This window comes from Aptenodytes forsteri, unplaced genomic scaffold, assembly GCF_000699145.1.
Source record: "Aptenodytes forsteri isolate BGI_AS27 unplaced genomic scaffold, ASM69914v1 Scaffold82, whole genome shotgun sequence".
Classification (NCBI taxonomy): Eukaryota; Metazoa; Chordata; class Aves; order Sphenisciformes; family Spheniscidae; genus Aptenodytes; species Aptenodytes forsteri.
The window spans coordinates 1,130,544-1,148,353 of record NW_008795490.1 but is presented as its reverse complement, the minus strand read 5'-3'; positions in this window follow the sequence as shown (position 1 = coordinate 1,148,353).

The following is a 17,810-nucleotide window of genomic DNA, read 5'->3' as shown; positions in this document are numbered from 1 at the left end:
AACATCTGCTGCTCTCCCCTCATCCACTGATAGAGTCATCTCACCACAGAAAGCCACCAGGTTGGTCAGGCGTGATTTCCCCTTCATAAATTGATGCTGACTATTCCAAATCACCTTCTTGTCCTTCTTACGTTTGGAAATGGTTTGCAGGATTATTTGCTCCATCACAGGGATCAAGGTGAGGCTGGCTGGCTGTTCTTGCCTTTCTTAAAGATAGGACTGACTTTTGTATGTCCAGTTTGTTTTAATGTTCCCTAACCTGATCTTCCGCATCCGAAAGCAAATCTTCCTTGCCCAGGATTCCTGAAGGCAAATCTCACCAGTGAAGGCTGAGGTGAAGGTACATTAAGTACCTCAGCCTTTTCTGTCCCCATTCAGCAGCAGGCACTCATTTTCCCTGCTCTTCCCTTTTGCTGTTGCTATGTCTGTAGGAGCCCTTCTTGTTCCCCTTCACATCCTTCACTAGATTCAACCACAGGTGGGCTTTGGCTTTCCTAACCCCATCCCTGCGTGCTCAAACAGTTTCTCTGTACTCCTCCCAGGAAGCATTCAATACAGATCTTATCAGAAAGTCATCAGTGAGTTCACGTGCAGTAACTTACAAAAATATTTAAGAAGTGTGAAGTATAAAGCAACTTTTTACAGGAGCAAGACACACTCATTGCTGTATAAGCTCCTGAATTCCAAGAGGAGAGCAGCTAGACAAACCAAAGTTACTTTCAACAGCACCTCAGACCAATTTCTTCATAGGCGCGTTGGTATCTACATTCACAGGCAACCTGGCCATTTTTGTCTTGAGAAGAATTTGTATGAAACAGATAAAAATAGAGAGTATTTGGGATCAGGCTACTGGCTTATTTAACCCTTCTTATACACAAAGCTTACTAACTACTACAATTCTTGCTTAATACCAGCTAGCTATTATCACAGATGTAGGAGATACATCAAACATTTCTCACCTGAACCTCATGGATAAAGGAGATCCAATGGGAAATGTTTTAATTCTTTATATCCATTGCTTATTCATTTTTACCTCAGAGGGAAGACACAAATACTGACAAGCAGCAAGGCAAAGAAGAAAGCACGGGTTTAAACGATGTATTACGCATGCTTCAGCTTTATGTTGCGCATGAACAGCGGCATCCTTTTCACGTTGATTAAACTGTGTGTAACCTAGAACATGAATTTTGTTTTCATACATATATTCACACACATGTATTATTGATCTTGTTTTTTTCAGAAGCAGATTATGTCTTATTTCTATTACAGAAAAAGTCCTGTAACCCAGCATCTAAGCTTTGCACCACCTCTACACTCAAAAACACACAAGAAAAAAATTACTATTGAAGAAACAAATCTAGCAGACCTTCCTTCTAAAAAAGAAAATATGGCACTACAGACTGAACTCCAAATAAAACAAACTGAAGATAGAGTTGCATAAATAAAATAATATTAAATAATGAAATGTAAATTCTAAGAAATTTCAATATATGCCAGTATAACAAACCTACTTTGGTCACACACTCTATGTTATTTCAAGTTAAAGAAAATAAACATCAGGTCCTACTGAACTGTAATTCTCAGCAGGAACCTAACTTTTGTGTCACAGACAGACTGAAGCTGGTAAGACTCACATAAGAGCCATTAATGCAAACTCTGACTTTTTAGTTGCCTAATACAAACTTTCCCAATTCTAAACTCCTTTTCTTTCCAGGATTTTAAAGCTGGTAAAGCTATTTTTTTTTTTTGGTCAAAGAAATTGCAATGCATTCAAAAGCACACAAAAGAATGCTTCAGAAGTTTATACTTTCTATAAACTGTTCCTTGTGGTTCACAAAGAAGTACAGCTGCAGGAGTCAGAACACATTAAGTCCCACATTAGTGCTAACATCCCTCTGTTGTAAGTGTCCAAAAACACAGTGAAGGAAGGAAGGAGAAAGAATGCTTACAATTTTCCTCTTCCTTGTTCTTCCCTCCAACCTTCTTTCCCAGTTGAGCAGGAGCATTTGCCAAACTATAGGTGTCACCAGCTCAGTATTACAAGCCTCTGTGCGATATGACCAAATGCAATATACAGGTTTGTACTAAGAAATCTACCTAGTCACGTGGCATCAGGAACTAAAAGTCCTCGGTTCTGCAATCCACGAACCATTCCCTGCATCAGCATGCCACTAAAGCAAATAAGAGATTTCTTGAAAACAAGAGAGATGCCTGGCCAGTGAGCAGGAGTGCAAACAGTCTAGAACAGAAGTGAAGCACCGGTGTTTGGAGGAAAAGAGTGTAAACCATACTTATGATGTTATTTATAGAGTATGAGTAAGGAAATATTTTTAACCAGGGCCATATTACGACTGAATAGCTAAACCTGTCATTTTTAACTCAGACTTAGCTATATATTCAATCACTGTGGGTTTCTTATTTTCTTTGATGTTGACCATATTCACAAAGGAATAGCCTGAGACCACCACATTTATTTCTTACAGAAATGAGATTTCAAGCTTGAATGAGGATCCAGAGTACTCTGCCTGAAAACAGAACATTTTCATACTTTGTGAGCCAGAACATAATCATGCTGCAAGAGCAAAGAGCATAAGCCATTCAAATGATCTGCCTTAAAGTTTCATAATTATTTTGTGCCCATAACACGGTAATGATTTTGTCAGAATGAGAAAACAAGTTCTCTGGTCATTTTTCTCATGCAGTGCAACCGTTACCTCAGAATTAAGGAAATTTGTGGGTGTAAAATTTCAGCCAAAAATAACCAGAGGGCCTAACAGATGGATAAAATTTGCCTGAGCCTCTCATTGACTCCCTCACATTACGAGCTCCTTTGTATTAAAAATATTTCTGTCTTCAGAATAAGTAAGTTAAGGAAACATTTCTGAAGCTGACTATACAGCTTTTAAGCTGTGTTGGCTACATAAAGCAGCTGTTTTAACATCTACCCGTGCCACAAATACAACTTTTTCCACCCATAGTAGAGGCTTTGGTGAGCAAATTCCAGAGGTGTTGAAGACAGCTGCAGAAAGCAGCAAGAAATACTTTTCAGTGGGAATAGGATCCTTAACATGCCGTTTATCACTTATCTGCTCCCCCAGTACTATTTCTGTCTCTTGCAGGCTCATTGTAAGCAGAATACATTAAAAGGTATGCTGTTCTAGCTTAAATCGGGAAAGTTTTACCCAGCAACCTGTCCTTCTCTCACCCCACTTTTTCCTCTCCCAGCTATCACTCCCTCCCACACGCTTCCCTGTCATTTTGAGAGCCCCGAGCCCGACATACAGCTCTGCAGTAGCCGTCTTCCCTGCCGATGGGAACAGGGTGAGGGAAGACTCTAAAAAGTTGCCGCTCGCAGACAGGAAAATGTGAGTTTCCACACCTATGCTGGATGGCGGCTCTGCTGGGCAAAAGCTGCTCCACAGTTTGGTAGACCTGGTTTCACACTTCCCTGAACCATCTTGTGCTTCAGAAGCCCCATCAGAAAAACAACTTCACTACTTTTCAGGAATGTTGTGCAGATATGAGCCCCACAGATTGTACAAATTCAAATCACCCCAGCCAGGAGAGGCAGGTAAGTGCAAGCAGCAGAGTTTCCTTATCGCTGAGCATCAGCGTTTTGTCAGACACGCTGCACACATTTCCAGGCAAACCCCTGCCCTTCTAAGAATGCAGGGAATCACGCCCCTATTCTTGATACTGCTACTGATCAGCCAAATGACACCAAGAAAGGCACATGACCTCTCTGTGCCCTTTAAATAAAAAAAAAGTTAGTATTACCTTCCTCTTTGACCTGTTAGATGGAAACTGCTGCATGAGGCTAAAAAACAGAAAGTTGTACTCTCCGGTCAGTAGTGACAGAGAGAGAACAGGAAGCAAGGAAGACACTTAGCTTCTTTTGCAGAAGATAGAAAGATTTCTTGGTCTATGACACCTAGCAGGAAATTCCAAGCTTGTTTTTTTGTTTATTCCTAAAAAAAAAAAAAAAATTATCACTGATACAATAGCTCCAAACAAACACCTCTAACTAAGGAGCAGGGTAGTACAAAGAAATACACTACACAGACACAGCTCTTACCTTGGGGACAGTTGGGTCCATGCCCCCCACAAGCTTTATAACCTTCAGTAACATCTTTCTGAATCTCATTTGCCTCTTGCACTAAGCATGGACAGAGCATACGCCAGCATCAAGCCCAGCACCACAGCACACAAAAATGGGGAGGAAAGTGCACCAGCCCGTTGGGATCCCCACCAGATAAAACCCACTGGATCCTCTACTGCCGCTATGCACTCCCATGCTGGCCTGACATGCCGTATCCTTGAGCCAGCAGAGTGAGGAGAGTGGCAGTGCCAGCAATGGTATCACAACAACTTACACAATGAACTTACTGCACGCTAGTCACTGAACACCTCAGCACAGTAGTAAGATCCAGTTACTGTCAACCTCAGCTGTATTTGAGCTGGGTCAGAAGGTGAAAGACACTACATGCTATTTAAAACTCTTTCAGCTTCTAACATTCATAACCAAAATGTTCCAGGGAAAAAAATTGAAGTTGTCAGCTGTTTCCATGTAGCATAGTGCAAAAAACAGACAACCACTGAGCTATAAAGAATCCCAGAGCTTTGCCAAAATTTGCCTCATTGATTAGATGAGACAAGTATCAAATTCAAAACTAGAGAGGGGAAAATGCAGCAGGCTTAATAGAGTAAAGCTGTTTATCAGAAGATTAAATAACTCACTGTCGTGGTTTAACCCCAGCCAGCAACTAAGCACCACACAGCTGCTCGCTCACTCCCCACCGGTGGGATGGGGGAGAGAATCAGAAGAGTAAAAGTGAGAAAACTTGTGGGTTCAGATGAAGACCGTTTAATAGGTAAAGCAAAAGCTGCGCACGCAAGCAAAGCAAAGCAAGGAATTCATTCACTGCTTCCCATCAGCAGGCAGGTGTTCAGCCATCTCCAGGAAGGCAGGGCTCCATTGTGCATAATGGTTACCTGGGAAGACAAACGCCATCACTCTGAACGTCCCCCCCTTCCTTCTTCTTCCCCCAGCGTTATATGCTGAGCATGACATCATATGGCGTGGAATATCCCTTTGGTCAGTTGGGGTCAGCTGTTCCAGCTGTGTCCCCTCCCAGCTTCTTGTGCACCCCCAGCCTCCTCGCTGGTGGGGTGGGGTGAGAGGCAGAAAAGGCATTGGCTCTGTGTAAGCGCTGCTCAGCAGTAACTAAAACACCCCCGTGTTATCAACACTGTTTCCAGCACAAATCTGAAACGTCGCCCCATACTAGCTACTGTGAAGAAAATTAACTCTACCCCAGCCAAAACAAGCACACTCATACTGAATTTGACTGACTCGCCAGAAAAATATTCTTGAATGGATGAAATTAAGTGATTGGTTTTGCTCATTATTAGTGAGGCAATGTAGAGACATTGCAGTTACAGAAAAGCAGCAGTTACTACTTCAGCTTTCATTTAATCACACTTTGAGAATGGCTGCTTCACAAGCAAGAGAGTGGTAATATTATCCAGTTCTTAACATGAACTTCCATCGGCTCAAAAGGTATTTAAGAAACAAATCTGTAACGGAAAGACAATATGCAAGTACATGGTAGTTACTTGGATTCCTTTCTCCCTCTTACATGTGCTGAAAAAGACCTCCTAAGAAGCCCCTACTTTGCAAGGCGCTTCCCTCGCACATTCTCAAATCATGTCCAAAGGTGAGGCCACACCTCTGTGTCCAGTTCTGGGCTCCTCAGTACAAGAGACAAGAACATACTGGAGAGAGTCCAGCAAAGGGCGACAAAGATGGTGAAGGAACTGAAGCACCTTACATATGAGGAAAGGCTGAGAGAGCTGGGACTGTTCAGCCTGGAGATGAGAAGGCTCAGAGGGATCTTACCAATGTATATAAATACCTGAAGGGAGAAGAAGGCAGAGCTAGGCTCTTTTCAGTGCTACCCAGTGACAGGGCCAGAGGCAACGGTCACAAACTGAAACACAGGAGGTTCCCTCTGAACATCAGGAAACACTTTTTTTACTGTGAGGGTGACCAAGCGCTGGCACAGGTTGCCCATGGAGGTTGCGGAGTCTCCATCCTTGGAGATATTCAAAAGCCACCTGGACACAGTCCTGGGCAACCAGTCCTAGGTGGCCCCGCTTGAGCATGGGGGGTTGGACCAGATGACCTCCAGAGGTCCCTTCCAAGCTCAACCACTCTGTGATTCTGTGAGGGTGGCTGAAAATCATTTAGTTATGTCAGAAAACTAACTGGTTGGGAAATACTCAACAATCAGGGGATATGTATCTACAGCAGCTACTCCTTGATTTTCATAAAACATCAAACTTCTCTTTCTTCCCAAATTGCCTCTGGTTTCAAAATTTCTTCAGCCAGTAAGTGGCAACGCATCCTCAGATTGCGGCTAACTCTCAGTCTCTCCTGCCTCCGTGCCTGTTCCTAATGGTAGCCAATACGTTTGCTACTATTCCCTTATATATACAGCTACCTCTATTTGCCTGTTGCACAGATGCAGTGATGACCAAAATGACATAACTGGGGGGGGGGAGAACACAACCAAAAAACCCAAACCAAAACACAACCCCCCCCAAAAAACTCAAACAACCACAGGTGGTAGAGTTTAGGCCCTGCTATTTTGTTATCACAATAAGTAAATTAGGATGAATATCTCCCAACGGGCAACACAAAAGAAATCTGTACATTTGTATGGGGAGTTCTGCTAGGAAAGAACAATCAGCTGCAGACATGAAAGGAACTGAGAAGTCAGCAGTTTCACAGCCTTTGCCTTACAGTATCTGCTGCAACATTTCAGATTATATCAAAGCTGTTGTCGCACACCCTTTCCATGGAACTGCAAGACTCACGGAGAAACAAACATGGCACCAAATCCACCCATCAAGCAGGGACAGATATCTCCTGCAGTGCTTTTTTCCAGTGCTTTATTTAGTCTTTATTTTTAGGCATCCTAAGTACTCAGGTTTCAATGACCCACTGACATGAAGTGACCTATTCATCTAAAAATCTCGCTAGCGTAACTTCCAGGCTCCTATCCCCCCACTCCTACTCCTCCTCTTTGGAAGCCTTCCACTGGTCATCAACCAATGTTTCTAAGAATAAATACCATGACGATCCAGATTCTTCCCACCAAACATCAAGCATTTCTCCGTGTACAAGTCAGGGGCTCAGCTGTCATAAAGGCACAGGTAGCCCGAGTTTCTCTTCGGAGACACCTCTGCCTCTCCCTGCTGACTTCAGAGGGAACCTCTGAAAAGAGGAGTCAGGGCCTTATAGACAAGCCATACACAGTCTAAATCTTCTGTAACTTTTTCCTGATCATCAAGACACCTGTCTGCCCCCTCTTCCCCCCCACTAGTTCTCTCCCACTTAAAAATCTCTTCTCGGCACCGTACTGCCCAATTCGAATGCAATTTCTACCTGTAATCTCAAACTTGTACAGAAGAGGCCTACCAACATCCCAGCTCCAAGATCTTTCTGTGTATTTCAAAGTACCTCATTAGCATTTTTCCTTACCTTTTAAGAATGCAAAGTCATGGGCTACTCGTGGGACACTTCTTCTAAGATCCCACTTACTTCTGATTTTCAACACACAGATTCAGATAGCTCTTCTCTAGATGTAGGTCAGACAAGAGAGCCAAGAGTATTTGCTTTATAACGCAAGCTACTGAGGAAAGAGAACCTGGCTGAAGGAAGTAGGAACACCAGCAAGACATGATTTGGAAACCACCAGCTGCTAAACATGGTCTGGTGTTTTACAGGAACAGATTAACAAGAGGACTGGGCAACTACCTGTAAATACAAGAGGAGTGGAAGGAAAAGGATGTGCTTACATCTTGGAAGGCAGTAAGAAAACCGATGAGAGAATGAGACCAAAGAAAAAGACTACATCAGTACTGTATTTAACTCCTTTCTGACACAAAAAAAAGAAAAAAAAAGGTGGCCATACTTAATGCTATCTCCTGCTAATTGCTATGAGATAAACAAAGTCACAATAATACTAATCAATTACTGTAGGCATTCACAAAATTACTGTGTCATCTGAAATTGAAGCCGAAACTGGTATATTGTGAGACAATTTTCAAACACTTTCTGAAACAACATCATAAGGCTTGGTTTCTTCTAACATCTCCCCCATCTGCCCCAACCCCTTCCGGTCTCGTGTTTGTTTCAACACAAGTCACTGCCATGGAGCAAAAGTGTACAACTTCATATTCTGAATAGACAATTTAAAAAAAAAAAAATCTATTCAGAAAAACAATGCAAGTTCTAATCTGCACAAGAATTCCCAAACAAATGTTTAGGAGATCTTACAAGGTAAAAAGACATATAACTGGAATTCAGATTTCAACAGCAAGCTTTGAATTCTGGGCTGAAACATCGTGTAAAAATCTTTTGAGACAATCATAGTTTCCTCCAAAGTAACCTGTCATTCTGATCAAAAGCCAAGCAACTACAGAGACTTCACAATAGTCCCTAGTAGTAATTAGGCAAAAGCTATGCAACATTCACTTACTCGTTACAAATTTGTTGTATGTATTTTAGAAACACCTATTGTTAAACTACAAGGACAGTTGTAAGGAGCACCTCCTCCTCCTCAAATGTCCAGGACTTGCCAAATTGAAAAAAAAGTGGAAATAGTAAGTCAAATCCCCTTGACTGGCAGCTTTTAATCCAGCCACTGGTGGCTCATCTCACAGATTTGTCACTCGCTAGCAGTTTGGTGACCTTGTACAAGTACAATGTTATGTTGGCATCCTCTCTCTGGGGCAGATACATTAAACTGAGCCAACCATCCACTTGACCAGTAGAGGTTTTTAAAATAAACATCGTCAGGGGTGGTAAAACACGCTATTTACATATGGCAGAGATGCGCTGCTTCTTTACTCAAACTGCCATGGGCTCCATGATCTCCATCCCAGCCTCCTGATGACTTCTACCCTGAATCATTAAGTGTGATAAGAAGCAAGCTTTGGCAAGCATTCAAATGTACGTTTCTAGAGCATTAGTACTCAGAAACCATAATACAAGCCTAATCATTGTGCTTCCACACTTACAAACAAAGCCAAACATCTATTTTCCACACAAGAAAGCACCGAGCTTCCCTCAGTGCAGCTCTAAAGAGCAAGAGAGTAAAATAAATTTCAGTCAAATAATTGCTCTCCACTTCCTATCCACCCCTCCAGTCTCCAAACATCCTCTAACCCAGATTCTAAAACAAAGAAAAACAAATGCCTCATTATATAAACATAAGTTATGTTTGAAAAATCTACTTGCCTGCTCACCAGTAACGATGGGGAAACTTTCCTTGGTGAAAAGTCATGTGTCATCATTTTCCACAGCTTCCACTTGAAAGTTGAAAAAAAAAAATAAAGAAACCCACAAGCTTTTAGCTTATGCTTTTGAGCCACTGCTGCACCAGTCAGATTAGGTCTTACAGGCCAGCACCTCCGCTGCCCAGCAAAGGCAGCAGCAGCTAAGGCACCGGCAGAGTACTCAAGCCTGGCGTTCCCTTCCAAGTTAATGGCAACAGGCTACAGACAACTGACATCTCTGAAAAGGGCTAATCCTACTTGCATCATATGTCCATCATAAACTGTAATGACCTGGAAGTGGCACTCTCCCCTCACTGATAAGACAGGAAATCCAGATAAATAGCTGAGCGCGATACGGATCTTACAGCGAGATCCAAAGAGGAACCCAATTCTCACCAATTTCAAAAGGATTCTTGTCTCTTTCTTGCCCCCATGGTAAGAATGAGCAGCCCCTGGACCCTTGCAAGCCCTGGCTCCAAAACTTATTGCTCCAAAAGCACAACAGCACAGAAGCGGGGCAGGGGGACCTCCCCCATCCACCCAGTTCTTCAGGAAAGACAATCCAATTAGAAAGGGCTGTAAACGCATCCTTAAAAATTATCTGCCCTGAATAACAATGCAGTAGTTTATTTTGGTAAGTGCGTCCATACACACTCGCATGAGCACACAGAGTGGCTATTCATCCCTTTGGCTGTACTCTTAACAGCGGAAGCACACAGGGCTTCCTTTCACAGCGCTGCAATTTAAAACAGCGCTCGCAGGGGGTCAGCAGCAGGTGCAAAGTCACAACTTCCAAAAAAACCTATAAACAGACTTTTTTCTCCAGTCCAAGATGAAAACATAAACTCTTACATCTCACCTGCAAACTTGTCTTTGCACAGAGGGACAGCTACGAGACCAGAATAACCAGCAGTGCTCTTCTTGAATGGGTTACAGGAGCCAGAAGCAAGTACTTTCACACGAGGCTAAGACAACAACCCAGAAAGAAGGGGTCTCTTAAGCACCCAAAATTTATGCCCAGAAAAATGGGGTGACGATCATACAAAACACACTCAAGCAATTTCAGTAATTCCAGTTTCTTGCTAGACACAAAAGACATTAGAAACTCCCTCTTGTTATTAATATATGAATTTAAATGATGGGATCAGAAGAAGAGGATGGGGAGAAAGAATCGATTACCAGCTGGAAACAGGGGATAGAAAAGGGTACTGGAAAAATATGAGATATGAAAAATAAACGCATTGTTCTTTTTCTTTTTATCCCATTGTATTTACTGTTTCAAGCTTTTGTGTCAGAACAGTCCTAGGATCTTATTTGACCTGTTCAACCATTTTACAGAGCGTTCCCACCAAAAAAAAAAAAAATCACATCAAAGTCAATTCCCTCGGTTATACCTTCATCATATGTTCTACAAATTTTGACAATATAGACCTATACTTAAATAACAAACTAAAAACTTCCACTTACTGTCACTGCTGATTTTGACATGTGCTATTGATTTCAAAACAGTTTTATCAGGAATCAGTGCAGTAGAGCTAGCACAGATGTTAATCTCAGATCCTTTAAGCAAGGGAAAAAAAAAATTAAACAGCCTTTATTTTCCCCACAGAGCATGAAGTGTTGAAGCTTTTGCATGACTTGCTTTTGCTAGAGAATCTCCCTTTCTGGCAGCCTTTAATGCTTATCGTTCTTTGTCAAACCCTAAGCAAAAACGATCTTCCTCCTCCCTAATTTTGTATGAAAACATGAGAACCAGCGCATCAACCACTTTTTTCCTCCCATGACAGCCACGATTCCTTTAGGCTAAGTATTCTCTGATAGAGCACACAGTGCTTGCCACTCACTTTGGGTGAATGAAGCTTCAAGAAACTGTATTTTTACTTCCACACTTGCAAATTAAGTCTAAGCAGCGCCACTGGAAACAAGAAGTGACCCGGCTACATTCTCCTGGGCATGAAGTTTTCTATATGAGGACACAGATAAAAATTGATGCTGTTTGATGAGACTCTGGAAACCAGTTATAGCAATAACTCCTGAAGTAAAACTGCACAGAAACTGTGTTAATGAACAGTGGCGAAACCCTTGAAAGACAAGTAGCTGGACCACTGACTTTGCCTCAGCCTACACAGGAGCTCCTTTCTAACACTCTCCATCTGCCTTATCTCTTTGACATGGCCAAAAACTCTCCACGACAATAGGATATATCACAAGTATCTTTTTCCTTTAAGTATTTCTATGGCTACGATCACTGTAATATCTGAGAATATCCTGTTACACATTTATCTTCAAAATGTCCTTTGGACAAAAGGGGATTAAATGCAGGCGGAGTTAACACACAACTTGTTCAATGTCACATGAAGTCCGTCAGGGCAAGGAACTGAAGCCTCCCTCATATCCCCAAGCTCAAGTGGAGCATTCAATTTAACCAGTAGACTTGTCCTCTCACAGGTGTATACACCCCACTGTCATATAATCTGAAAGTAAACCAAATACATTTTTTAAAAAGCTGTAGTAATATTCCCTCTCACCAGGAACTGCATTAATCCTTTAAGTCCTTTGTCAACAAAGTTGACAACATGAAACAGAAAAATTTACACAGCTGCATATGTGCAATACCCGATTCCCAGACTGGAGTCTGATTTTGAAAGCAGAAAATACATCTCTGAATAAATGCTGTCCAATTTTCCAAATATATTTAGAATATCATCACAACACATTCACACAGTCTTAAACATTTTTTGCTATGACTTCAGTGTACAGTGTGTTTTATGGCCAGCCAGGATAATGTAGTCCAGTGACCACTTCATCTTTTTGAAAGCGAAAGGCTCAAGTTGGTCATAAAACAACACGCATTCTGGTTCTCCGTAGAGCATTCCTTGACAGCATCATGCATTAGGTAGAGCTTTGTTAATCTTACAGTCAGACAAGCTGTGAGTGATGAGCAAGTCATGCAGCCTTTTAACAAAAGCTTCTTGGAGATGAGGCACATCTTTTGTCTTCCAAAAAAGCTCACTCATAACTTGAGAGCTTAGCAATGTAAGTGGAAGTCAAAGCATATTTTAGCTAAGAGATAATACGTATCACATTCACAATAGCAAAATGAGGAAGTCCAAAGAGGACAGAAAAGTTAATTAAGAAAGACATAGCTACAGACTTGTCATTTTGGTTGAGATCATCTTTTTTCAAGGCTTTAGGAAGCAGCTTCTAAACTGACCTTTCACTTCCTTACAGCGTTAATGAATTTTAAAATGTAATAAATTCCAAGTGCAATGGAATTAAACAATCCGCTGAAAAGCCAGAGAAAAATCAAGTACGGAAGAGCTCTTCTGAGAACACTACACGTTCTTGAAAACAATAAGGAAAAAAATTGCCAATAAGAACATAACCAGGGCCTTGTTAAAAGCATATTCATTTCAGAAACAGATATTGTGTCACCATACAGTAAACCTCATCCATAGACCTGACTGTCTTTCCTTGAGATTGTGTCACCATACAGTAAACCTCATCCACAGACCTGACTGTCTTTCTCCTACTCACACACCTGAAGGGCCTTCAAAAATGTAAAGGACTCATGATCCACGTGCAAAACAAAACTGGATGAGATAACACTTTTTGGCCATAAAAAAGCAGCATGCTGTTCACCTATAATGGACCATGCTTGCTCTGAAGAATTCTGTGCTTTCCATCATTTTAGATATAAATGCAGGATTACCAGAATAAAAAACCCAAGCCAACCCCCCCTTCCAAAACCCCAACTGTTGTTCTCCCCCCCAAGTTTAGGAATAAAATTTGTATACAAAGCACTGTCAGTCACTTTTATTGTTTGCTTTGCATAGTCAGTTTTTCTTTTTTGTCCCTCTCTTAACATGTTAACAGGAAAAAGCCAGGCACTTCAGAAGAAAAAACAAACAAACAAAAAAAACCACCAACAACCAACCCCAAAACACCCTACCGAAACAAAGCCAATTCATATTACCTCAATTAAAAAAAAAGTTTCACTTTGTATTTAGTTTTAAATATTTTGAAGATTTTTATTACAACCTCCCCAAATACTCAGATTCCTTTCTGCTTCTTCTATTTGACAAAATTATGGTTATATTCCCCCGTACGTCCAAAATATAACTGTTGTTGTGACAACTTTAAGCCCACCGAGCACATCTGGCCAAAATACCTGAGAGTTTCCAGTGGCATGAAGAGTGGGAGTAGGGAGTAATTTAGAGATTGTCTGAAGAACACAACTGGCCACTTAAGTCTTTTGTCTTGCATAGGAAGCCACAGCACAGGCACCTTCCACGTGCAACCAAACCAGTGCACTTGTTGGCACGCTCCCGGGGAGTTCAACAGGGGAAATGCTTTAATTGACATGAACAACAACAAGTTTGCACTGCAAATACTGAAGAGCAAAAGATTTTTTTTTTTTTATTGGCCATTAGAGGATTGCTACCAGCCCTTGGAAATACTCATTTCTGTATTTTGAAGCATGTATATATCACAAGCCAAAGCAGGGAAGAATAAAGCAATGCAAAACCACCGCAGTTGCAGGGGAATGGAGTCCCCAGTGCACTCCCCAAAAGCCACAGGGCTGTCCAAGATTTACGACTTCTGTCTTACTCATCTAAGGGAAGACTCTTCTCACTTCCTCCCACTGCTGGAGTTGGTTTTTGATTAGTGAGCCAGGATTACCTTGGCAGAATCAACGAGCAAGACCTCATAGATGTTGTGCAAGTCCCAATACTCCTGTTTATTACTGGAAAGCCTGGCAGCTTTTAAACTTTCTGGTTTTTTGGAGCTCATATATGGTCCAGGACCGGTATGAACCCCCATACAGCAAATTTGAGCCTACTGGCAACAGCCATGCTTTTAAGTATCTTTCACAGATTCTTTAGAAATAACCCACTAATGTCCATGCCCCCACCGATTACACGCTGAAAACCAGGGCTCTAGATCTATCCTGATGAGATGATTACAGTGTGAAACTTGTGTCGTGTTCCTGTGAACTACAGCCAGAACGGACAGCAGAAACCATTAGCTTTCCACAGACCTTTCTGTCCTCTGAACTATTATGAGCTTGAAGTCAGAACAGAGTAAATAACAAAGCACGGCCTCATATCTACTAATTTACCCTCATTTGCTCCATATGACTCTGCTAGTGTTTTACAAGAGAAGAGATGCAAAGTGGAAATACTGAATATCGCTACCTTCTCCCCCTACAATTGCCAAAATGTTTTTCGAACAGATTCTCCCCAATCAATATGGCAATCAAACAAAAAGGGAGATGCATATGGACAGGACACCAGAGAAGCTGGTCCAAGACACCAGAGAAGTTGGTCCAGGAGAAAAAAAAAAAATTACTAATAGCCTGAATATTCTGAAAATACACTCATTCCCACCACCACCAAAGGAAAGTTCATAGAACTAGCAAATCTTCACACTTAATTCCTTTGAAAATAAACTTATTCTTCCTCCTCCACAGTGTATGATGCAGGCCTAAGAACAAAATGAAAGTTTCTCAACCCCAGTGTTTTCACACTGCCTAGATTTTCTTTTATGCACACACCTGCCTGATGCAGGTGTGACTTCTGTCCTGATCCCTATTGAAGTTTTGTGTTGTTACTTAGGAACATCCTTTCAAGTTCTGAGGTAAAAAACATCCAAGCATTCCCTCCAGAGTAACATCATTAGCCACAAGCAGCACACTGAAACTTGCAATGCAAATAAAAAACCCAAAGCCAGACAAGATGACCCCTCCCCATGTTGTGGAGGCCACAAAGTAGTTAAACAGAGAAATAAATTTTTCCTTTTGTCCAGTCCTTCTTGGTTCTTGTAGATTTAAGTGCAATAAGGGCAGTTGCAAAATTCACACACTGCAAACAAACTGCTCCTTTCTGTTTGGGGATTTAAATTTTAACACCATAAATTGTCGGTTGGAAGGAGAGAGTTGCTTGTACGCTGGATCTGTGGCTTCAGGAGGAAAAAAAAGTTTAACTTTTTTAACGTCATGAGACTTGACTAGTCCAACTATTGCATAAAACACACACGTACATATGTAGGGCTTTGGTAGTTAGCAGGACTGGATGTCCAATACCTATTCCTCCAAACAGTTCTGTTAGTTCCCGGGAAGACAACGGGACTACTGGTTACAAAAAAATTGTTCATAGTTTGCAAGTCTTCCCAGTAGCATACCTCAAGTAGTATGCACCATTCTTGCAAAACCTACACTCAGTAAAAAAAGAAAAAACAATCTTTAGCAATGGCATCCACATGGATCAACTTTGACAACCCAAGTGAAACTGTACACCAAGGAAGTGTAAAAAAAAACTTTAGACAGCAGCATGCAAACAGGCACCTTAGCATCCAGACAAAGTATGTTCCACTTCTCTGCAGAGGCAGCGGCACTGCTTGCTTAGTGGGTACTAGGACTCCAGCCACCAGGACTCTGCTTCCCTCTCAGCCACTGGCCTGCTGCAAAATGTTAGACAAGTCCTTGTCTCCTCAACATGCCAGGTGACCCACGCACAGAGAGGAAATTCCTATACTAATTGATATAACAAGTGCAGTAGTTCATTAACAGATAGATATTAATAGATCTGTCTACCTTCTCCTGAGAGAATAACACTTCAAAAAAAATGCCAAACCATTTTCAAAGAAGAATGCACTCCTTCCCCAGAGGCTCATCACGTTCAGGCACACACAATAAAGGCTTTTCTGCACTTGCTGAGCACCTCACAAAAATTATCACGACCCATCCACCAAGACACAGTGGTTTCCAAGCCTTTCATCTGCAGGCCTCAGAAGATTTTCCAGCAGACACACAACTACTGGCTAGAGTGGTTAGGGTAGTAGATCCTAGTTTTATTTCCTGCATCCCTCAAAAGCAGTCAAAAGGCCACAAAGCGAGAAGCTGCATAACCCTGTGTTTCTTGGAGCCTATTCCCACACAAGCCAAGCAATGTTCATCCTTGATGAAGGTTAGAATTTAAAATATTGACATCAACTTTCCTCTGAAAAAGAGATCTGTGCTTGATCCCATTAAAAAGTCAATCAGTTCTAAGCAAAACTTGCTTCTACCTTGGTGGAAAATTTGTCCATTTCCTCTTCAGTGGAGGAATTTCTTCCTAATTATAACATTAAAGGAAGAAAAAAAAAGTCATTAAAACCCAAGCCAAATAATATTCAAAGTGTTTCTTCTTCTCCTGTTTTCACTTGAATTTTCACTCTTTTTTTTTTTTTCTCCAGTAACAGTAGAATCACAGAATAACACGAACTGGAAGCACCTTCTGTTCACCTGGTCCTATCCCCCCAACAAAACAGGGACAAATTGACTTGGGTTGCTCAGGCTCTTGTCCAGCTGAGTTCTGAATATCTGCAAGGACATCCCAACCTGCCTGGGCAGCCCATTCCAATGTTTGACCACCCTCGCGTTGAAAAATTTTTTTTTTTTTTTTTTAATATCTCATTGGAATTTCCCTTGTTGCAACTTGTGTCTGTTGCCTCTCGTCTTACTGCTGTGCAACTCCCACAAGATCTTGGCTGTGTCCTCTCTACACCCTCTAATCAGTTAACTGAAGACATGGGATAGTTTTCCCTTAAAGAAAAGCAATGCACGCGCACACCAAGTTGTATTCCCAAGATATTAAAAAAATACATTCAAGCAGATATGAATTTTCAGCTTATTTTTTCTGAAATACAAGTACTGTATTTTTGTTTGCAACCTAACACTGTCTCTTACGGATTGCCCTTCTGCAGCACGTACGACCAAAGGCTTACCTTCAGACAAGTAACAGAGAGTAGCTAACGTGGTAAAAACTCACACCGCAAATTATTCTGTAGTAATCCTCCCATACGGAGAAACCCTTAGTTTTTGTTCCCTATTTGAACTAGTCCTGCCAGTCTGAGGTACTTACATGACCTCATAATACACTCTGTTTTTCACCACTTCTCTGTTAAGCAGGGAGGAGACACAGCGATGTGGAAACCAGGCACAAAGAAAAACCACGTGCAAACTTGCGGTCAGCATGAGGATGAGGACTACAGGCCACAGCGCGGGGGTACCTGCTCCGCCGGGGCATCTCCTTCAGGGTCACGCAGGCTGTGGCAAAGCAGTGGGGTGAACTCCAGTGTTTGAGCGCTGCCGCTCTGACCCTGCTAGCACACCTTTCTCTCCAGAAGCAAATCAGCGGCACATGGATGAATGCTCCGTTCACAAAGTAGATGTGTTTGGGGGTGGTGGGGGTGGTGTTTGTTGTTTTTGTTTTCTTGTGTTTGGGGGTGGTGGGGGTGGTGTTTGTTTGTTGTTTTTGTTTTCTTGGGGTTTTTTTTTGTTACAACATCATCTTCTGCCACGAGCCATCTGCAATCCCGTTCCTCCCCCACCGGGCACAGCACACCCCCTGCGCGCACCTGAGCGGGGTGCCGAGGCGCTGACGGGACTGTTCCGCCCGAGCTCCCCCGGTGCGCGGCCCGCG